The sequence below is a fragment of the Halichoerus grypus genome, chromosome 6 (assembly GCF_964656455.1).
Source record: "Halichoerus grypus chromosome 6, mHalGry1.hap1.1, whole genome shotgun sequence".
NCBI lineage: Eukaryota > Metazoa > Chordata > Mammalia > Carnivora > Phocidae > Halichoerus > Halichoerus grypus.
Window position 1 is genome coordinate 112,992,868 of NC_135717.1, and position 24,431 is coordinate 113,017,298.

The 24,431-nt window shown below is 40.2% G+C and overlaps 1 protein-coding gene, 1 long non-coding RNA gene and 1 pseudogene across 5 annotated transcripts in view; 1 reads left to right on the forward strand and 2 right to left on the reverse strand.

The window, feature by feature from the left end:
* The window catches only part of SCAF11 (SR-related CTD associated factor 11), a 77,328-nt gene extending 63,570 nt beyond the window's left edge, over positions 1–13,758 (reverse strand). For 2 of the 4 annotated variants that reach the window (XM_078075917.1, XM_078075916.1), the window contains exon 1: positions 13,549–13,758. The gene's annotated coding sequence lies outside the window, so the exon portion shown is untranslated. The remainder of the gene's footprint in view (positions 1–13,548) is intronic. The other 2 variants (XM_078075915.1, XM_036119899.2) reach the window with 2 other exon arrangements.
* Positions 13,759–13,863: 105 nt separating this feature from the next.
* The window catches only part of LOC144382362 (uncharacterized), a 31,043-nt gene continuing 20,475 nt past the window's right edge, over positions 13,864–24,431 (forward strand). The window contains exon 1 of the long non-coding RNA XR_013449162.1: positions 13,864–14,268. This is a non-coding gene — a long non-coding RNA (uncharacterized LOC144382362). The remainder of the gene's footprint in view (positions 14,269–24,431) is intronic.
* Positions 23,435–24,062, reverse strand: LOC118553065 (large ribosomal subunit protein uL13 pseudogene; annotated as a pseudogene).

Below are 24,431 nucleotides of genomic sequence, written 5' to 3' on the forward strand. Positions count from 1 at the left end.
AGGTCACCCATATTACATCGCCACTGATGAGCTTGAGAGGAGGTATCTGAATTTTCTATTTCTGGTTCTTGTATTTCTATAACACTGAAAGGTCATGTATTCTAGAGCCCATGGAGAAACAGAGATTAAAAGCAACAGGCACAACTTCACAACCCCACTAAATTCTAAGGCAATGCTGTAGAAATAGATCAGTTCTGAGACCCTAGTAATGGTATGGAGCTAACCATTTTTCACTGTTTGGGGGAAGACAGGCACTACAGCTGACTCCCAACTGGGTGACAACCCCCCCCCACCTTTTTTTTTTAAAGATTATTTATTTATTTATTTATTTGAGAGAGAGTGTGCATGGGAGCAAGCAGAGGGAGGAGCAGGGAGGGAGGGAGAGGAAAGGGGAAAGAATCTCAAGCAGACTTCACACTGAGCACGGAGCCTGACCAGGGCTCCATTCCATAACTCCGAGATCATGACCTAAGCCCAAACCAAGAGTCAGACGCTCAACCAACTGAGCCACCGAGGCGCCCCTGGGTTACACTCTTATGTGACAGGTGTCCACTCTATAAGAAGAATATATCTATGATGCAATATTTTCTTTTAAAAAAGAAACACGAGTGCCTTCTATATGCCTGGCTACTTCATCATGAACAGTTTGATAAGGAAATCATATGAAAGGCTTCCACTATTTCTCCAAATGAAAAACACTATAAAGCAGTATCATGTTACATGTCCTCCAATAATTTCAACATATATTTATGCAATTCTTCTCTAATAACCACACCACCCCTGCTTAAGGTATGGTGGAGGGAACAGAAAGGAGGAGCTGATTGTGCAATCTTCACCTCTCTTCAAGATTCTCCTCTCCATTTTCTCATCCCTATTTACTAAAACAAGATGACATAACTAATTCAAATGGTAAAGGCAAAGCTAAAGCTCTTACTTTTTTGGTTTCTTTCCATCAGCAATTCCTCAATGCCTATTACAGGTCCCTTGAAGGGAAGAGTTATAAATGTGGAAGAGCAGAATTTACATTCAGAAGATTAAGCATTATGCCTATTAAAGACAAAAAACAAAAGAACAGTGAGGTGGTAGAGACTCATTTCACAACCAAACTTTCCAGGAGGACTAGCTATAGGAGCCCTTGGGATCAAAAGCACCATACCCTCTTATCTGGCAAGCAGAACAGCCAAGAGAAAAAAGTCATCCTGGTTGGAAGTATGAGAAGTAGGGGAACTGATTATCTTTTCATCTTTTTTTCTAATCCAAAACAGAAAAACTGTCAATTAATATCTTTAATTTAACCTAGAAAGACGCCCAACCTGAATTGGCAATCCCTGCCTACCCACCTCCCAAAAACATATATAGCACAGGAAACACTTGCAAATAAACAAACAAATCCTAAGAACTGAAGAGGAATTAATGACAGTAAATGACCACATAAAAATGCTTGTTACAATGGAATGGAAAGGGATTTCACCTATAACAGGGAAAAAAGGGACAATGTTCAAAACACTGCTTCTGAAATACTGCTTTGTTCTGTTTAAACAAGATTTTAAAAACCTTAATTATAGAGTTTCAACTTCAGAAATTAGTCTCTTTTCTGCACAGATGCGAAAGGTCACTCTTTGGTTCCTCAAGAAATGTCATTCTCTAATCCTTTGTAAATTGGTACAAATTGCTACAGTGAAACTAGTACTGAGAAGAAAAAAGCAATTGTTTTGTGCAGTGAGCAGGACATTTACTCTCTCTCTACTCCAGTTCTGCCTATTATCTGAATTTCTTAAACTCACCTAGGTAGTTATCTTAGATAAATATAATTTTATGTTACCTAAGTATATAATCAATGTATTCTCAAATGAATATTTCACCATAACTTAAGGAGACATTTCACAATCCTACTTCTGTAAAACATTAGTATTCTAATCTGGAAATATTATCACTTACTATGAAAACTTACTTAAAAAGTAAAAAAGAAAGAACACTCTTCTACATTAACATCAGGCATGGGCAGATACTGGGATTCTTTCCTAAATGTAATTTTATTATAAATGCTCCAAATGCCCCAAGAGCTGGACTTTGGGTATGTATTCCATACTATTTCAAGATACTACTTTCTGACATTTCCTAAGTTATCTCATTTAACTTTTACAGTATTTTGTGAAAACGTCTCCATCCTGTATACAATGAAATTAAGTAAATTGTCTAAGGTCACAAAGCCAGTTTCTAAGTATCAGGATCGGAACTCAACTAGCCCTCTGGCAGAAAAGAAAACAAATATTAATCTGGGTCACTATATATTAAAGGAAATCAATGGAAAGGCAGAGGTTCTCAGGAGAGAAATAGTGGCTATAAAAAAACAGAGAAATAAATGGAAATTTTAAAACTGAAAAATACAGTATCTGAAATAAGATCCCAACAACAGATTGGAAATAAAAGGAATGAGTCAGTAAATGTGAGGATACATCAAAAGAAACGATCTAATCTGAAGAACAGAAAAGTGAAAGACTGAAAGAAAATGAAGAGTCTCTGGGTCCTGTGGACAACATCCAAAGTTCTATTTATGTCATCTGAGTTCCAGAAAAATAAGAGAAAAAGACTGGTACATAAAAAAAAAAAGGTGAAGAAATAATTTCCTAAACCTCCCCAAATTTAAAAATTCACAAATTTTGGGAGATACCAAATAGGATTAACTCAAAAGAAAGATAAACATGCCCAGACAAATCATAATCAACCACAAAAAAGCAAAGGTGAAGAAAAAAAATCTCTAAAATAGATAAACACAGGGGCGCCTGGGTGGCTCAGTCGTTAAGCGTCTGCCTTCGGCTCAGGTCATGATCCCAGGGTCCTGGGATCGAGCCCCGCATCAGGCGCCTTGCTCAGCGGGAAGCCTGCTTCTCCCTCTCCCACTCCCCCTGCTTGTGTTCCCTCTCTCACTGTCTCTCTGTCAAATAAATAAATAAAATCTTAAAAAAAAAAAAAAAAAAAATAGATAAACACAACATACAGATTAAATTAATGATTCAAATTAATGACTCAAATTACTGAAAACTTCTCATCAGAAACAATGGGATCCAAGAAGGCAGGACATCTTCAGTGCTAAAGAAAAAAACTGTTAACCCAGAATTTTGTAACTGGTAAAGAAATCCATCAAAAATGAAAGTGGAAAACACGTTTTCAATTAAGAAAAACAAAGAGAATTTATCACCAGCAAGGTATATAGCATAAAAGATATCCTAAAGGAAGTTCTCCAAGCTGAGGAGAAATGATATGAGAGAAACCTGAAATTCCATTAACAAAGAAGACAAATAGTCAATAGCTACATATAGATAAGAGACTATTTTTCTCCTCTTAAATTCTTTAAAAAATATATGATTACTGTAAGCAAAAATTACATTATTGTCTACTGTCTAGTCTCTGTATGTTCTCTGTATGTTTCATTCCATATACATGTAATACATGCAACAACTTTAACATAAAGGTCACTGGAGGAGTTGTTTGGCTTCTACAGTCACTTCAAGTACTAAATATTAATTCTAAATAGATTGTTAATGTTTCAGTATATATATACATATATATAATTCCTAGAGCAGCACTATCCAATAAAAATAATGTGAGCCACATATACAATTTTAAATTTTTAGTAGCCATATTTTAAAAGTTAAAATAAAATCAATCTAGTATATTTTATTAACCCAATATGTCCAAATATTAACCAGTAAAAAACTTATTAAATGAGACATTTTATATTCTTTTTGTGGTAGTAAGTCTTTGAAATCTGCTGTGTATCTTACATTTATAGTGTATCTCAAATCAAACTAGACACATTTCTAGTTGTTAAGAGTTGACCTAAAGCAACCACTAAGACATAACTCAAAGAGATATAGTCAAAAAGTCAATGGCTCAGTCGGTTAAGTGGCTGCCTTCGGCCCGGGTCATGATCCCAGGGTCCTGGGATCAAGTCCCACATCAGGCTCCTTGCTCAGTAGGGAGCCTGCTTCTCTCTCTCTCTCTCTCTCCCTCTGCTTGTGCTCTCTCTGTCAAATAAATAAAATCTTAAAAAAAAAAAAAAAATTTAAAGTAAAATATTCAATATATGCACATAATCAAAAAAAGGGCAGGAAATGGGAAACAAATTAGTATATCATATCAATAATTACATATAAATAACCTAAACATACTAATTGAGAGATTGTCAGATTAGATTTCACAAAAACACTGGGTTACATACTGTCTACAAGAAACTCAACTTTTTTTTTTTTTTTTTAAAGATTTTATTTATTTATTTGACAGAGAGAGACACAGCGAGAGAGGGAACACCAGCACGGGGAGTGGGAGAGGGAGAAGCAGGCTCCCCGCCGAGCAGGAAGCCCGATGCGGGGCTCGATCCCAGGACCCTGGGATCATGACCTGAGCCGAAGGCAGACGCTTAACGACTGAGCCACCCAGGCGCCCCGAAACTCAACTTTTTTAAAAAAAAATTTTTGAGTATAGTTGACACACAATGTTACATTAGTTTCAGGTGTGTAACATAGTGAGATTCAACTTCTCTACATGTTATGCTATGCTCCCCGCAAGTGTAGCTACCATCTGTCACCATACAATGCTATTAAAATATTAAGATTATAATCTCTATATTGTGCCTTTTATTCCTGTGATTTATTCATTACATAGCTGGAAGCCTGTATTTCCCACTCCCCTTTATCCATTTTGCCCAGCCTCCCACCCTCCCCTTCCCTCTGGCAACTATCAGTTTGTTCTCTGTATTTATAATAGGTCTCGTTCTGCTTTTTAAGAAACTCACTTTAAATATAAAAACATAGGTTAAAATGAAAGTATAGAAAAAGATATGCCATGCAAATAGTAGTCAAAGAAAGTTGGAGTGGCTATATTAATATAAAATATATTTTTAACTTCTCTTAAGGGCTTGAATAGATTCCTCCTTCATTTAGTTTTATTAGTTTTATCTACTTCTGTGGCAGTTTTGAAACAATAAAGCTATTTTCCGTTTCATGCATCTCCCTCATATTACTCATGCTGATGTCTAAGTAACTGAACACGTACAACAGTTCCTAAAGAAATATGGCCTTAATGCATTAAAGCTGTCCTATCTGAAGGCTCGTCTACGGTAAGGTTTTCAGGTGAATGATACCTTACAAATTTTTTAAGTTTTTAATATTTATTCCCCATTAGAACAATAATTTAAAGAAACAATTTTCTTGACAGGCCATCTAGGCATACAAAATAGTGTTACAAGTATATTTACCTTAACAGCTCATTTATCATTTGTAAGCTGTTTCACTGAGCCCAGAGTATTTTCAAAGCAGTGTTGCTGTGGCTGCTCTCTTTAATATTTATATTTCTGTTTTCGTTTACTTTAAGCTGCTGAACTACTACTTTGGCCAGGGTATTGAGGCTGGCTTGGAATACAAAGACAGATTAAGATACTATAACCCTTCCTGCTGCAAAAACTAGAGTTGGAGAAGTAGCACACAAAAGATGAACAAGATAGCATATGCTAAGTGCCAAATGTGAACTACAGGCAATTTTCAGGACTAATTTAGTCAGAAAGAATTCATTTAGAACAGCGATAGGAAATAAGGGTAAAGACATAATTATGGGCCAGAATGTAAAGGGACTTAAAAGTTTAAGTCCAAGGTAGGACTTAAATTGTGTTTTGTAAAAAGTAGGAAATCGCTAAGAAAAAGTCCACCTCAATCCCATTTATCTATTTTGACATGTTTAAACTGGGGGTTTTGAAAATAATGCAGCAACAGAAAGTGGAGAAAGAGAGGAAAGTATGGAAAACTAATTAGGAAAAAATGGAAGAACACTGGGGAGCAATAAAGAAGGCCTGATTAGGACTAAGCCCCTCAAGGGCAAAGACCATGTTTCATCCCCAGACCTACTAGACACAGATATCAACAAACCTATAGCAGAAGATTATGGGTAGGGGAAATGCCTACTTTATATCAGGCAATAAACTCTGACATGCCTTTGCACATTTAATCCTCAAGGCCCCATACTATATAACATTTTAAAAATTAAAACACCACCAATATTCAACACTAGTAATACTGCATTAAAAAGGTTTGAAAATCACTAAACAGAGTTAACTTAAGGTATGAAACAAAAGAGACTGGAATTAGCTGCTATTACCACTGGACTTCGGTAAGTGTTCCTTAAAAATTAAAATAGGTGAGAACACTGATTAAGTCACCAATAAAAGGTGACAATCACTATCTGGGACAACTAGAATGCAAAGCTAGGTCTGACTGACTCCAAAGAACCAATTTTTACCTTACTGTCAAAATTATATTAAAAAGACTCTCCTGTAAGTACATCTGAGAACTCCTGGGTAAAAGGGAAAATAAGGAGGGAGATTAGTGTTATCACTAACAGAGATGTCAGCATCTCAAGAGGATTTAAATTTTAAAAGTTGAGAACATGTTTGATCATAATTTTCACTACAAGTTTTGGTGTGATAATCTTTTATAAAAACAAATGAGTATAATCTTTAAGAAAACATGTCTGTATGTTGGTATTCTGCCTGGAGGTGCTGGAGCCCAAGTTAACGCCAGTGTCCATATGAAGGATGGTGAGGGAGCCCAGAGTGAGGTACTGGAGCTCAAGCAGAATGGTGAGATCCTCAATATGAGGTATCTGAGGGGCCTAGAGTGAGGAATGCATCTTGGCACAAGTCCTCAGAGCCTTAAGAAGAGTGAAAATGTTATGCAACACAGGGGAGGAAGCAATAGTGACAAAAGGAATTTGGCTACATCCTGGTGATTGATCATAAGTAAATACACTAAGGATACTGGGAGTCAGGCTTCCCCTTGTAAGAGAAGGATGTTATAAATCTGGAGAGGGAGAAAATGAAAACAAACGCTGGAACACAAACATTGAAACTGGAAAAATTAGTACCAGCTCATAGGTTTTTGTATATACAGAAATAAAAATAGCACCCAAATCTTGGTTTTCTAAATACCTTTCTTCACTGAAAGAAATCCCTCCTTGGAGAAACGGCTGATTCCAGGGTCATAGCAGGGAAAGTATGTACAAGGTGACCCTAGAACATTTTCTTGTGTCACACTTGCTCAGAGCAAGTCAAAAGAACACAGAAACCAGCTTGAAGGGGCTTTCATTGGTCAAAGCTGGGACAATTTGAGAATAAATAGCAAATCTGATAAAGAATGGGCTATTTATAAAGTATCAAAATACTTTCCCACAAAATACTTATCAGTTATCAAGAGAGGAAAAAAAAAAAAACTTTAGTGAAGAAGCTTGGGAGACTTCACCTTAATCAAAGTGTGTATCATCAGTTAGGGCACAAACAGAAATTGTATGCCATCCAATAGGATGCAATGAGATCACAGCATCATTACTGAGACACTCCTGCGAAAAAAATGCACAATTTGAATCTAACCATGAGGAAATACCAGGCAAATCTAAACTGAGAGACATTTAACAACAAAACTAACCTGCAATCTTTTAAAGTGTCAAGGTTATGCAAATCAAGAAAAGACTGAGGGATTGATTATTCCAGGTTGAAGGAGTGTAGAAAGACATTACAATTAAATGCAACACAGAAATGTGAACTCTTGTTAACAAACGAAATTACTGTGGAAACTGGCAAAACCTGAAAGAGGTCTGAGAGTTAAATTGTAGTAATATAGCAATGTTAATTTCCTGATTTTGATATATTTATGTAAAAGACAGTCCTTATCTTTGTTTGGGGTGATGAGAAGGCATCTGCAACTTACTCCCAAATGGCTCAGGGCTTGTAAAATCTTCTCTGTACTTGGACTTGGGACTTAAGCAGGACTGAGTCTGCAACTTACTCTCAAATGTTTCAGGGAAAAAAGTCCTTTGTATTGTACTTGAAACCTTTCTGAAAGTTTAAAATTGTTTTAAAAAAAGAAAAAGATTATCTACAATATTCATTTACAGCACCTAAAACTAGCATATGAGTAAAGCAGTACTCCTTCCAAGTGAGTATGTGTTTCCATCTCTTTTTATTATAAGAAAAGACTCTGCTTTATTATTTATGGGATTCTTAATGACTTTTGATCTACATCTCCACTGTAATGACTATTCTGTTCCTCGGTTGCACTGGCCATATTTCAAATGCTCAACAGCCACATCAGCTACTGTATTGGTAGCACAGATACACATTTCAATCATCACAGAAAAGTCTACTACTTGATAGCACTGACTTAGAGTTTGAAAGGCCAACTGATACAATGAATAAAGACCGAAGAGTCAGATGGACTTGAGTATATATTCTTAACAAGTGCTCTGACACTTAGCAAGTAATTTAACTTCTCTAGAGCCTCAGATTCCTTTCTGTAAAATGAATTAATATACCCAATATTGCAAGGCTGCTGAAAAGGTCAAATGAAAATTTATGTAAAATGTCTAAAACAGAGTGGTTGGCACATAGCAAATATTTGACAAACATTAGGTCTCTTCTGTAATGTGGACAGATAATTTCTTTTTCTTTTTTTTTTAAGATTTTATTTATTTATTTGACAGAGAGACAGTGAGAGAGGGAACACAAGCAGGGGGAGTGGGAGAGGGAGAAGCAGGCTTCCCGCTGAGCAGGGAGCCTGATGCGGGGCTCGATCCCAGGACCCTGGGATCATGACCTGAGCCGAAGGCAGACGCTTAAGAACTGAGCCACCCAGGCGCCCCTCTTAATCTCTGATCTCAGTTTTTTACAACTAGTTAAGCAATTACAGGAGCATCAATTTGAAAATAAGAAGCTTACTATCTTGCTTATTCAAAAGGCCAATGAGCTCCTTGTTGTTAAATTCAATGAAAAGGGCGCCTGGGTGGCTCAGTTGGTTAAGCGACTGCCTTCGGCTCAGGTCATGATCCTGGAGACCCGGGATCGAGTCCCGCATCGGGCTCCCTGCTCAGCAGGGAGTCTGCTTCTCCCTCTGACCTTCCCCCCTCTCATGTGCTCTCTCTCTCTCTCATTCTCTCTCTCAAATAAATAAATAAAATCTTTAAAAAAAATAAAAAATAAAAAAAATAAATTCAATGAAAAAATCTTTAAGCTCTTGGGGCATCTGGGTGGCTCAATCGGTTAAGCATCCCGACTCTTGATTTCGGCTAAGGTGGTGATCTCAGGGCGGTGAGACTGAGCCCCTTGTTGGGCTCTGTGCTGGGCATGGAGCCTGCTTAAGATTCTCTCTCTCCCTCTCCCCCTCTTCCTCCCCCCAGCTCTAAAAAAAAGAAAAATCTTGGGATGCCTGGGTGGCTCAGTCAGTTAAGCGTCTGCCTTTGGCTCAGGTCATGATCCTAAGGTCCTGGCATTGAGTCCCAAGTTGGGCTCCCTGCTCAGCGGGGAGCCTGCTTCTCCCTCTCCTCCCCACTTGTGCTGTTGCTCTCTCTCTCTCTCTCAAATAAATAAAACTTAAAAAAAAATCTTACAGCTTTTACATTACTCAACTCTCATCAATATTTGACCCTACTGATTACTCTCCCCTTGAAATACTCTCTTCCTTTGGTTTCTCTAATACCACACTCAACTCCTACTTCTCTGACCTTCACAGTATTCTTTGGGAGCTTACATTCCTCCAGCAAAGTTTTTTTTTTTTTTTTTTTATGTTAGAGGCCACTGTGATTCCCTTCAAGTTATATTCCCTCCCTTAGGCAATTCCACCTTAGTTTCGACTATCTATGTAAGTGACTCCAATTTTCTATTTCCAGCCCATACCTCTCCTCTGAAATTTAGAACCCTACTATCTAATTTCCATCTGAAAGTTCCAAAGGTATCTTAAATGCAATATGCCAGAATCAAAAGAACCTTGGTCCTTCTGTGGTATCACCATCAACCTAGCTGTTTCCCTGAGTTGATGGTTGAAATTTCTATGTCCCTCACTTTCCATCCATCAACAAAGGCCTGGTGATCTCAAATCCCATTTACTTTTGCCCACCTCCACAATGCTCATCCTAATTCAAGCTATCCTCATCTCTTCTGGACTACTACTGCAAAAGTCTTAACTAATTTCCCTATACCCACTCTTGCAGCTTCTCCCTTTCAATACCCACTACCACAATCATAATTCTGCTTTCTGGAACTATCAAAAATAAGTATAATTTGGCTTCTAAATGACAACTGTCTTACTTTTAAACAATAAGGCAGTTATACCACTTTACCCTTAGCTAAGTATTCTTAGTTCTGTCTATATCCTGATAAATCAGTTTCAAGATCACATTCTATCATACTCGCCTTTGAAAATGTCCCCTGAACTGAATATAAAGCATGGATAATAAGTAACTTAGCAGTTCATGCAAAAGACTGAGACTAGCACAGTTTAAAGTTTCAAACCACAATTAATATTTTAAATGTTTTAATGTTTCCAGCTGAAAGCAGGTTAATCTATTAAGTATTAAATATAAGCACCGACCATGTATCAGGCATTATTCAGGTATTTGGAGACAAAACAATGACGCAAACTGACAAACCCTGTTCTCACAGAAATTCACTAAAGTAAAGAAGAAAGACTATTAAGATAGTAATTTATACAGTATGTTAGAAAATGATAAAACGCGGGCGCCTGGGTGGCTCCGATGGTTGAGCGTCTGCCTTCAGCTCAGGTCATGATCCCAGGGTCCTGGGATTGAGTCCCGCCATCGGGCTCCCTGCTCCTTGGGAGCCTGCTTCTCTCTCTGCCTCTCTCTCTCTCTCATGAATAAATAAATAAAAATCTTAAAAAAAAAAAAAAGATAAAACGCTATGGAGAAAATCTGGCTTAAAAAGTGGTAGGAAATGTGGGAGGAAGGTCTGCTATTTTATACAGAGTAGTCAGAGAAAACTTCAGTAGCAGAGTAGAAGTTGGTTGAACAGAGTAAGATAATCAAGTCAGAGAGGAAGAAGAGACTTAAAACACTCAGAGCCTGGTAAACGATAGACTTGGATTTTACTGACTGAGAACGGAAGCCATTTGAGAAGAGAAGTGACATGGTTTGACAAATTTCATCAGGATCACTCTGGCAGTTGAGTGTTAAAAACCATATAGGTAAGCAAAGGCCATAGTGAGACTTTTTAGGAAACTATTTTGCAAGTGAGAGATGATGGTACTGTTTTTACATTTTATAGTAAAACTTTATGTGCCTAAGTACTAGAATTAACAAAGCCACAACTTTAAAAAAAAGACAACAATGACAATGCAAAGATGAGTCTTGGGAATACTAAGAGAATACCAGGTATTTTAACTCTGAGCTCTACTGAGTGCTACTACCAGTTAGTACAATTCAGATGCAAGATAAGGTGCAAAGCTACTAATTTATTCTTTTGGACAAAAGGTATAACTAAGAATTTAGGTTTTAAGCTTCTTTATTTCAGTGGGCAAGGTAAGTCAAGATCCAATGTACGTGACTAAAAGGCAAAGGTAGATGATGGCAGAGCTTGCTAAAGGGAAGTTACAATGAAAATTATTCTAAGGCTGACTCTTTTTATTACCTCTACATCTGCCACTCTCTTTGGTTAGGTTTTACAACCACTTCTCACTGGTGTACCTAAAAAGTTCAGTATAAAGTCGATGAGTAGTAAATACTGTACTCTCCTACTATTAGAACATGCTACTGATGGTGAGTCAACATCAGTCAACTGCACTGTTTCCTCCTATCCCTAATTAACAGCACAGCTTTTCAGGAAAATTGCCTAAGCCAGGCTAGTGCCCAAAAAATAATGAGGAAGCTGGGTGATCCCTGAAGAGTTTCAATCTTAACTCATGGACCCCACTACCACCACCTAAAGACATACCCAAAAAAATCACTCTTAAAATTTTCTCCATTACACATTTCAGGAAGGCAGCATATTTATGAACAATTTTCTATTTTCCTATCCAGTTTTATTACCCCTTGACATACTGAAGAATGCTTTTAGAGTGTGAGTACACTAGGAGTAAGCAAACATCCAAATCTTATCCTACCAAAATCTTAAAATGTACTCAAAATCTTTATTTTAATGTACTCAAATTCTCAGGCAAAAAGGTCATCATCTGAATGTAAAACTGAATTACTATTAATATACTTGCAAGCACCAAAAAATGTAATGAAAAAGTGCAGCTACAGTAAGAATAATTTTAAAAACTCATACTGCATAAACATAATATAAAGTAAATTTAGATTATCTTTAAGAGTATAAAAGAAATCCAAAGACAATTTCAAATTTTCATCTGCCCAATAAATTAAAGCAACAAAAATAAAAATCCCACAAACTTTTTACTGCAGCTCTTAACCAACAGCAAAAAAGTGGGACGATTAAGCCAACAGCCAAAGAAACAGGAAAGAGAAAGCAATGGTCTAGAAAGAGATTTGATTCTTATCAAAATTTTTAATACAATTACCAATAAAATACAAAAACTACCAGTTATTTAATAACGTTTTGCCTTCAATATTCTGAAGTAAGCAGTCATATGCTTGAATTAATTTTTAAAATGAAAAAATACATCTATTAATATGCTTTTTCCGAAATTCGGTCAAAATTCCGAAACTGGAAAATTTAAGATCAGCGTCCAATAGCCAAACATTAAAAACTTTTGGATCAGTTTTGCTTAAAAATCTTAGATCACTGGTAGTATGATAAAGATGTTAGAAGCAATCCAAAATTAATGATAATCGCTCAACTCGTAGACGCTGTAAGAAGTCCACTACAGAAATATGTTGGGGGTATTTTACAATTCAACATTTGAATCTGTGAGTATTTTAATCAACTACTTAAACCGGGCATTTACTTTTAAAACAATTTTTCCAAAACATGTGTGGATAGCAAGACGGCCAGCAATCTCTAAGAAATGTCTGTAATGGTTCAAAATTCCTAGGTGTGAGGAGGGGCGACTCATTAAGCTAAGTTTAGATCCGGCCCTTTTGTTGTCAGCCCAGGAAACGGGTTTAAAAACGGGGGGTGGGAGAAGAGTTTGAAATTCAGGACGAGGTGAACGCTGATGCCTGGCCGCGCCGGCTCTTCCCTATTCGCGCACTGAGAGGTCACGGCGTAGTAAAGTTTGGTTTCACGAGCGGGCTTGGACACTATTGACAAAAGCAAAGTCTACTAAGTAAAGCGAACTCGGGGGTCGGGGAGCGCCCGGAAGCCCAGCAAGACACGTTTCCACTGCAGGGAGGGGGTGTATGTGTGCCGACTCGGTCGTGGAGCCTCTTGCCTCAACCCGCCCCCCCCAACCGGACCCCTCACCCAGGCGGGGACAGGCTCCGCCGGCAGAAGCGGCGGGAGCCGGGTAGGCCACAAGGAGGAAATGGGACGGGGTGTCGACAGAGAGGCGGCGGCGGCCGGAGCGGGGCCTCCCTCGCGGGGAGCGAGAAGGAAGAGGGGCCCTCCCCGCCGCAGCTTCCCCCGCCTTGAGAGGCAGCTCCAACTTTCCTCCAAGCGCAGGACGCCGTCTGGGCCGCGCGCGATTCCGAAACTTTGTCCGCCCTCCCGTCGCCCCCGGCCCGCTCCTCCGCTCCGCGCCAGCCCGTAACAGCCCCCACTTCGGCCCGACAGCTGCCGGAGTCCATCCGCCCCCGGGGTCGGCCCGTGTTTACCTCAGGCCGAGGTCGAGGCGCTTGCTCCAGCGGCGGCGGCCCCACTGCAGGTCCCTAGGTCCCCGTCACGACGCCAAGTTCCCCAACATGGACTCCTTAGTCCGCTTTGAGTTGTTCCGGAGGTCGCTAGGGCGCCGGCTCTACCCGCCGAGTCGGGAGGTGGCGGCGGAGCAGAGAGCGGACCCGGGCTGCGCTGCTCCGCGCGACTTGCGCCACCGCCGCTCCCCCTCCCCCCGCCTTGTCTGGCCTCCTCCCTCCCCTCCCCGCGCGTGCCCTCCCCTTTCTCCCCCTCCGCTCCGCTCAGCCGCGCCGCCACATGTCGGCGCGCTACGGTGACGACGGCGGCGCGGGCGGCAGAATCCGCCGCACTCTCCCTAGTCGCTTGCTGGGCCCTGCGCGCACCGCTGCAACGCTCAACCGGACCACGGGGGGGCGCTGGCAAACCACCCTTAGCGACCTAGGAACGTGGCGGGCGGAGTGACGTCACGCGGCCTGTGAGCGGGAGGGAGAACGGCAGCGAGTGGCGCGGGCTTCTGGGAAACGTCTTCCGCGGGCTGTCATCCTCCCACCCTGCGGATTGTGCGCAGGCGCCGTGCGTGAGGCGCTCGAGTTGGCGCTGCGCTGGCCAAGGAGCCGCTTAGCTGCCGCGGACAATGAAGGAGGCCCTTGGGCACCTGGACGTGAGGTGGTCTGCGTGGCATTTGCTACACTATCTTTATGGTAATCCGATATTGAAGAGTGTTCTTAGGCTGTTTGGCGGTGGATTGAGTTTTCACCCAGCACCGTTGCCCATCTGAAATACACCTTACCGGGAGGTTGAAGTGTCCTTAACTTGAAAGCCCACCTCTTTCTTTTGTCCTGGCGGCATTTTAAAAATGCTTAGGGGAGAGGTTTTCCCTGTGGTACATCGAGTCTACGCATTTCCCCATGTCTTAATTCCCACAACAAAAAAATTAAACTTGATTATGATTAACTCAGAGGACTTCCACTCTGTGGTCAGGCAGCGGCGTGGTTTTTCGATAATTTGTCGGGACCTGCGACGTGGAACCTGTGTGCCTTGTTTATTCCCCGTCGGGTCGTTAGATCTTTTGTTTTACTTCAGAAACACCTTCACAGGCTGCTTTTTCAAAGTCACTGACTCTTCAACCTCATAGTTTCTCTTCCGGACAATTTCGGCACGCTCCTGACTGCTCCTCCCGCACCGGCGTCCACCCCCTCTTCTTCCAGGTGGTCCTTTCAGTCCCCCGCGCACCCCGGGGTCCTGCTGACAGCCCCCGCGGGAGGAAGCTCAGGCCCCGGGCCTCCCCGGGCCGCCCCGCCGACGCGGCTTACCCCAGGTCTCAGTCTCAGCCAGCCGTGCGGCTCGCACCTTTCCCTGCCGTCTGCCCCATCCCCTTTCTGTGCACGCTGCGCCCCCCTAACCACGACTTGCCCAGAATGACTCTCCTGCCCACCTCCTCGAGACCCCGCCGGCAGGCCAACCTCTCTGCCGCCCTCGCCCAGACTAGGCTGGTTGCCATGTCCCCTGCTCCCCGGACTGTGAGGTCGCTTCTATGGCACCCTCATCCTGTGCGTCCAGTTTGGTCCGCTCCGTGTCTGCCTCACACTGTGAGCTCTGGGACAGTGTCTCCCAACAACAGCTCCTGGCACAGTGCCTGTCACTCAGTGAGAACTTGGTCAATAATTGCTGGAGGAATATATGAATGGCAGCCTTGTCCCGATCTCAAAGTCTTTGGAGTTTTACAATGTATAGTTTTTGATACGAGGTTTGGGGATTTAGATGGGCTTTTCTGTGTTTGGAAAGTTTGAAGGAATGATGATCTAGAGGAGTTAAAATAGTTTTTTTCTAATGGAAGAACAAAAATTTTTATGGACGGCCTTTCCCTGTCACTATCAGAGCAAACAGAATTCCGTAAAATAACCAGGTCAGCAAGCACGATGATGAGCCATCCAACAGAATAAGGGTGTAGCTTTTTCATGTATACATGCACATCTTCACCCTAGAGAATGCGACCTCTGGGAATGTAATTTCAGGTGGAGACTAATGGGGCAACATTCTTCTGTGGATATTTTACATGATCTATTTATTTCTTAAGAAAGTATTACTTCTTAAATTTTAATTAAAGGTCAAATGACAATATCTGCCAATAGAAAACTATAATTTAAAAAAAGGCAGGGGCGCCTGGGTGGCTCAGTTGGTTAAGCGACTGCCTTCGCTCAGGTCATGATCCTGGAGTCCCGGGATCGAGTCCCACATCAGGCTCCCTGCTCAGCAGGGGGTCTGCTTCTCCCTCTGCCCTCTTCCCTCTCGTGCTCTCTGTCTCTCATTCTCTCTCTCTCAAATAAATAAATAAAATGTTTAAAAAATAAATAAATAAATAAAAATAAAAAATAAAAAAAGGCAGTAACAGTATACCATTTCAGCAAAACTAAACGATATAAATCCTTTTTTCCCCCTGGGGCCATTTCCCCTTTATCATTTTATTTTATTTTGTTTTCATCATGCTAAATGTAGTCTTTAATCCCTACCCACCTCCCCTTTGGTAACAATCAGTTCTCTATAATTAAGAGTCTGTTTCTTGGTTTGTCTCTCTTTTATTTTCTCTCTGCTCTTTTGTTTTCTTACATGCCACATGTGAGTGAGATCATATGTTATTTGTCTTTCTCTGACTTATTTCACTGAGTTTTATACTCTCTAGCTCTATTCATGTTGCAAATGGCAAAATTTCATTCTTTTTATGGCTAGATAATATTCCATTGTATATACGGACCATGTTTTCTTTATCCATTCATCTGTCGATGGACACTTGGGTTGCTTCCATAGTCTGGCTATTGTAAATAATGCTGCAATAAACATAAGGGTGCATGTATTCCTTTGAATTAGTGTTTTTATATTTTTTGGGTGAATACCCAGTAGTGTGATTACCGGATCATAGGGTAATTCTATTTTTAATTTTTTGAGGAACCTCTATGCTGAACAATAAGAATTTTTGGATATATTTATTCTCTGGCAGATAATTTTCCACTAGGTATTATGTGAGAATATTTTAAGAGAAAAATGCTTTTGATGCTAATGTACTAGTGGTTTCTACTTTCATGTGGTTTGTAATAGGCCATCTGTTGCCTCCCCAGGGAAAAGACTGTGTATTTCTGTACCTGCAGCATCCTCCTAGTTATGCTTGCATGTGAGGATTTGTTACTCTTTCTGTGGTTTCAGTATTTTTTATTTACAATATAATAAAGAGATACAGAGGTTTAAATGATGAACTATAAAATGCAGGAGTAAAGATTGATATATCAACCATCACTGTCAACATTTAAGATTTGATTATAACCATAAATAACACAAATGATACGCATCATAAAGCAACCTTCAACTGAATGCCCAATTGGCTTATTGTACTTTACCCAGCACTTAAAATATCAAACATGTCACACAGCAACAGAAACCCATACTGGCATCTTTAAAAAAAAAAAAAAGAAGGGTAATCAGTATGTTGATTTTGAGAAAGCTTTACCAGAGATAACTGCTATTATTAATTTAACTACTATAAGTTGAATACAAAATAACATTGAAATTAAGAGGTGGAATCACTGTGTAAAGACACTGAATTAAGTTGGAAATATGACTCTCATATGGATGATACCCTTGCAGTTTTGAACAAATTGCCTAATTTTTCTGGTCCTCAGTTTTCATATCCATTACAGTGGAAAATTGTATTTTAATGATCTCTGTGGTATTTTTATAACAGGAGTGTATGAATTCCACAGGTGTACAGTTTAAGACTCTTACAAGCAAAATATGACCAAATATATAGTATCTTGGTGAGGAATGAAAAATACATGCTATAGGGAAAAGTTAGTTTACAGGAATTAAAAAAAAAATGCTGGTTTCTCTCTGTTTTCACAACTGTGCAGAATTTTAATCAAGATGATACTGATTATTACCCAATCATTTTCTATGTGGAATTAAATTTACTTCAGCACCAATCAGTTGGGTGTCTACTATTTGGGAGGTGCTGTGAGATGGTTATAGATGAATGAACAGAGTCTCAGAGACAGTTTAGTGGGTACAGATAAGTACAAAAACAAACTAAGGAAGAATATAAGTGTCATAAAAGGAATAAAAGCAAAAGTGCTGGTTGGGAAAGGGGGTGTCAAATGAGGGAGAGAATACAAAAAGGACCAAGGACAATTTCATAAAAGGACAAATCTGAACAAAATATAGTCAGATATTATTCCATATTAAAAGCTCCAGTTTCTCTAAGGTTGGTTTCCCATCCCCCACAGCACCTCTTACCATTTTTTTTACCACTCCCCTCAAGTCTCAACCTCACAATTACTCCTGCAGAGCCCCTCAACCCTGACCCAGCAAAAGATCTCGCCAGTCTTTAACTTTCTTACCTTCTTTCCCTATACCTGCAGTCTATCTATAACTGTCTATATCCACACACACTTGTTGTCCTCTACCACAGAGGAAACACCTCTTGCTTAATGCTTACTTAGCTCTTTCTACTTGTGCTGTAGATCTGTTTTTTCTGGACTTCGGGATTTACAAACCATTAGCATTTCTAACAGTTTAGGAACTGACATAGGTAGGGCTGCTAACTTTTTTTTTTTAAGATTTTATTTATTTATTTGACAGAGAGAGAGAGATAGACAGCGAGAGAGGGAACACAAGTAGGAGGATTGGGAGAGGGAGAAGCAGGCTCCCCGCTGAGCAGGGAGGCCGATGTGGGACTTGATCCCAAGACCCTGGGATCATGACCTGAGCCAAAGGCAGACACTTAACGACTGAGCCACCTAGGCGCCTGGGCTGCTAACTTTTTAATCTTGACAAATAATGGTATACATTTTTAAAGTCTTCCCATCTCTTATCACCCTCAATTCCTTTTAAAAAATGCACTTACAACATTAAAGAACTAAATTTTTATGAACTATGCTGTTTATTTGCATTTCCCTCTGGAACAGTGAAGCCATTGCAGCCCTGGTACTTTCGGGACTCTGCTCTGAAATGGATCCTCTCTATTCCGTCAGGGCCCACCTATGGGTTACTCTGTCTCCAATATTTTCAATCTCTGCTTTACTGGGGATTAATTTATCTTTCTTCTCTCCAAATCTAAAAATAGTTTATATCTAAGACTACTTCCTCATTTCACTTTCTACTCACTTGTTTAAAAGGTAATAAACATTCATTTTAACAATTCAGACAACACAGAAGTATAACAAAGTATATTTCAGAAGCAAATAAAGAAAAAGATAGTTTTCCTCTCCCTATCCCAATCCTAGATAAAATCAAGGTTGAAAGGTTAATGTTTCCCTCCATACTTTTTCCAATGGTTATAGAAACACATATTAATAGAAATTTTGATTTTTACAAATAATGAATTACACCATATATATTTTTCTGAACTTTTTCTTACTGAGGTTTATAATGGATACTCTTATCTAGCTCATTCTTTTAACTAGCTGCACAATATACTATTAATGTACCATAATTTTTAAGCCATTCCTTTATTGATAGATAATAAAGATTTGTCCAGATTTTGTGCCATTATAAACATTGCTAGAATGAGTGTCCTTATACATGTATCTTTTAAAAATTGTGCAGTGTCTTTCTATAGATGCAAATCCTTAAAGTGAGATTATTGGGACAAAAGATATGTGCACATTTTGATAGATACTGCCTGGAGAGAACATGTATGGATTTTTTTTTTCTTCTTTGTTTTGACATCCAGCATCCATCTCTTTTTCTGGTAACAGCACCTCATTTTCTTTAGAAGAATTAGTCCTCCTCTATTAACCTTTGGAGTTACAAATGGTATTGACTCCTCCATTGGCTTCTACAATTGATCAATGAGAGTACAATATCACAGAGTTATAATATTCTATAGTTCAGGGATGGACACATGACTCAATTCAGGGCAGTAAGAATTAGATCAAGGACTTTTCTTCTCTGCTAGACTTGTTGCTCTAAGGATGTAAGCTCTCTTCATAAAGAGAGACCATTACAGAAAATGACTTCCACTCAGAGGAAGACAGAACTAAGACTTGGAAAGAAACTAGATTCTAATGATAACATTTCAGTAGATCCCATCTAGCTATGTCTAGATTTTCAGTTACGTGACTATATAAATAACTTTTGGCAGAGGTAGGGGGATGAGTTGGGTTTTCTGTTACTTGTGACCAAAGATGTTTTGAGTGAGACGCTGCCAGATTATCTCTAGAATTATTGCAGTTCACATTCCAATCAAAAGGTAGAAGAATGTCTATTTCTCTATCTCTTACCAGGACTGAAGCATGAATCTTACATCTTTGTTGGTGTAATGTGCATTAAATACTATCTCACTAATATTTTAATTAGTGTTTCCCTGACTACTAATAGGGCTGAAATTGTTTTCATATATTTTGAGGCTGTGCATAATCTTTTTATGTTTTTATATTGTTGTTTGTCTTCATCTTTTTCTGATCTTTTTATAGGATCTTTTTTATGTTAGAGCTCTTAACTCTTGGTGTTCCATATATGTAGATACTATTTTTTTTCATAATCATCTTTTGACTCTGCTCATGGTGGCTTTTGTCATAAGAAGGTTTTAATTTTTATATTGTCGAACCTGTCCATTCACTCTTTAAACCCACAACAATTAGGCTTATGTCATCACCACTCCACTGAAACTGCTCCTGGAGAAAATCACCAGTGACCTCATACTGACCAAGTGTAATGAACTCTTTATAGTCCTCAGCAAGCAGTTGTTGTCTTGTATTGACTGCCTGCTGTGTACCAGGCTTTGTGCTGGGCACTGGTAGTATAAATAAGATATTGTTCTTGCCCTTAAAGAGTTGACAATTTATTGCAACAGTCAACCAGATGAACATATTTCAATATGTAATTGATGCTGATGTTGAGTTTGTGTTATGGGCTGAATTGTGTCCCCCCAAAAGTTCATGTGTTTAAGTCCTAATCCCCAGCACCTCAGAATGTAATTGTATTTGAAGACAAGGTCTTTAAAGAGGTGATTAAGTTAAAATAAGGTCTTTAGCGTAGGCCCTAATCCAATATGACTGGTATCCTTATAACAAGGGGAGATTAGAACATAGACATGTGTGCATACAGAGGGTAAACCATGCAGAGGCAGGAAAAGATGGCCATCTACAAGCCTAGGAGAAAGACCTCAGAAGAAATAACCCTGCCAACCTCTTAATCTCAGACTTCTAGCCTCCAGAACTGTAAGGAAATAGATTTCTTTTGTTTAAGCACCCAGTCTGTGGTCCCTTGTTATGGCAGCCCTAGCAAAAGAATATAGTTTGTCTCCACAACATCCCTTCGATCGCTCCCCCTGGTGAAGCATCCATGTGGTTGTAGAAGGCAAAGATTAAAACATACCAACAATTCCAGGAATGAACTCTGATTATTTTAAAGCACTCAAGGTAATCCCATACTTCTTGCCACAGTGAGTGGTTTAGGAAACCCAGACTTTGACCAGTTTGTGTCTGTGAACCTTGAATTGCTCTTGACTCTGAGAAAGGTTTTTCCTTATTTTTTAAATAAAGCTGCTAAAGCCTGCTCTCTTTCCATTTGGATGGTGAGGGTTGAGAATATAAACCCTGGAATTACTGCAGCTACTGTCATTGTGAACAAAGCTGGCTTTAGGATAATGCTGATTCTCTCTAAGGCAGAGCAGAGAAGGAGCAAAACCGAGTCCTTGACATTATTAAGCCACTGAATCAAATCAATCCTGATACCTGCTCAGTTATGTGAGCCAATAAATCCCCTTTTTTATTTAAGCAACTTTTAGTTTTTAAAAAACTTACAAAAGGTCTTAACAGTTATAAGGTACACAGGGAAGGGAATCTATCACAGATTGAATTCCCCAGGAAATATACTTTGACACAGAGATTCAGGTGCAGAAATTTCATTGGAGATTGCTCTTGGGACCCACCTCTGGAACGAGTAAAGGAAGTAAGACTGGACAGAGGAAGAAGTTAAACTGTGATGCAGTCCAACAAAGGCATCAGCCTTTCCTACAGAGAGTTCTGAAGACTTTATGCTACCTCAATGACCAATCATTTTGGCCAAACCCAGAAAAGTAAGGAGGCCCTCTTGAGCCAAAGGTAAGTTCTGGAGTAGGATTCAGTTGAAAGCTATCAGCCTCTAATACTTCTAGCAGCTGGTGGAATGACTTTGGTCCTAGATGGGGAGATCTCTGCAGTGTACCACATTATCTATGACCATTCACCCCTTTACGTATAATAAGTTCTAGAAGCAGCTCTTCCAAAGTTCCATTGGGTCTCTTCCTGGAGAAATTTATAAGAAAAGTGTTCATAGGATTAACTACAGCCCTTGAAGCTGCTTTTGGGGCCATAATTGAAGCTGATCATCTCCTTCCTCTGCTACCCATTCTAGATTCCCCTCACCCTCTGCTTGTCAAGGTAGTTTATTTAGTGCAGTGACCTAGACCCTCTTCTCTGAGGGGACTTAGCCCTTCATCATTAGGTCCTTCTCAAGTTGTGGCTGTTGCACTTGTCCATGTACCATCTAAATTGGTCAAGTGGAAACCAAGACACCCAAATGGATTACTTGAGTATCAAACATACTCTTTCCTGTCTGTATTGTATAACAGCAGTCCTACTGAAGATTAGGGTCAGTTATACTTTCCTGCTGGTTTCTTGGAATGAAGACCTTGAAGTGACCTGGCACTTTAGCCAGCAGTAGCTGGGGTTTAATGGGACTCTTCCTGAGGTAGCCAAAACCTCTAACCTCTGGGGAAAAAAGGTTAAAAATTCCCGGAGTGGATCCCTAATAATCGGTATACAGAAATACTCCTACTTCCACCCTTCAGCTACTGGACCCCCATGTATTCTCCCTATTGGGGACCCTGTACCATGTAATGAATTGGGGACCCTGTACCATGTAATGAGTTTACCTTGAGTCCTGGAAGATGATGTCCCTCCTCACAAGGTATCCTTTGCAAGCTAGCACCTCAAATGAATCTTCAACAAGTCATTCCAGTGCTCTATCAGTCTAGCAGTTTGTCTAGGTGGTGTAGTTTATGAAAAAATCAATGGATACCATGGTCATGTGCTCACTGCTGTATTAAATACCTGGTCATTGGACCAAACACTTTAAATCCTCAATGGTACTGGTTAAGAACCTTCAGGTAGGAGGTCTAACTTGGAATATGTTGATATTCCAGTCAAGGTAGACTGATACTACTTCCAGGGTGGAATGAATCCAATGTAGACAACTTGCCACCAAGTAACTGGTAGGTCTTCTAAAAGGATGGTGCCATATTGTGGGCCAAACATTGGTCTCTGTTGCCGGCAAGTTGGAAATTTATAGTGGCAGTAGATAGATAAGCCTTGTAAGTGGGCGTCTGTGCTATTGGGCCTATGTATAATCTCCATTCCTGCCCCGATTCTTATCACGTCCTTGTTGGTGCAACACCGGTATAACCAATGGCAGAGACTGGGTGATGTTATCTGGGTGGCAAGTTACTGTTTCTTGTAGTTGTTTAGTGCCTCTTCTGTGATGGATGCTCTCTGTTGGGCATTAACATGTGAAACAAAGATCAAATTTCATATCTACTTTTATAGATTCAACCACATGCCTCTTTCCCAGACCTCTTTATCTCCTCTCTTTCTCCCTCCAGACTCTGACTGAGCAAACAAGCCTTTTGCCAGTGCCCATAACTTTCCACTCAGAGTATACTACCAGATGCACAAGTCAAATCTCTGCTCACTTAGAGGTATTCCCCTTACTTTCAGGGCCACTCTTAAGTGGCTGCCTGTGGCACTTGGACAGTGGGACTGCCACGTTTAGGTCCCCCACATCCTAGGGTACCAATGGAAGATGGGAAGGCAAGACCAAGCATGAGAAATAAAGTCTTTATTGGACCCAAACAAGGAGTCCATGGGTCTTGAGGACCTCTTTATATTTATCAGTTGTCTTCTCCACATCCTTCTTGGCCTGTTTCTGCTACCTCATGAGCTACTACTTCTTCCTATAATGGAACTTGGCCTTCTCCTTTCTCTTTTCCTCTAGGGTGGCCATCATGGCCTGTACTTCCAGGAAACCTTGCCAGCCAGGTGCCCCAGGTATGCAAACTTCTGAGTGGGCTTCAGATGCACAACCTTGAGGGCAGTAAAAACCACCGTTCACTTTTTCTTCTTATGAGGTGGGGGTGACAGGAGCAGGAGTGGGATCCCATCAAATACCATGAGGCAGTCCAAGGTGGCTGGGTCTTACTTGGTCTTGAGCAGCAAAATGCCTTGTACCATTCTGCCAAAAGATGTAGCTAGGGGCCCAGAAGTAATAGGAGACTGGAAGTGGTAGAGCCCACAGGATGAGTTGGTGTTCATGCATTTGTGGAAGACCAGGTACCGCAACTTGTTTCAGTAGAAATTGCCAGAAATGTGGATGCCCTCACAGTGCATGACCACCAACTTCCTGCCTGGCAGTACTACTTAGCCATGATGCTCACCTGACAACACAGGAGATGGCCTTGGCTATCCATGTACTGTGACTAGCCCCAACACCATCTTTGGTATCTGCATGGAAAAGGCCAGGAACCATTCAAAAGATATTTAAGACTCCACTGCAGATGACATGACCTCACTCCAGAACCCAAGGGATCTGTGTTGTGATTGTCCCATTGGGACTTGCCATAAGCTTTTAAATTTATGTAGAGGCAAGAAGGTTCAAATATACAAGCAGAAAGCAAAAATCTTTATGAATCTCATCATTAGAGACAGTTCTTGTCATCAACATCCTAGTGAGCATCTCTTTAGACCTTTTCCCATGTAAAACTACCTATATGATTGCTGTTTTACAACCTGCTTTTTTGTTCAATAATACAATAGTGAATCTAGATATGCATCATTCC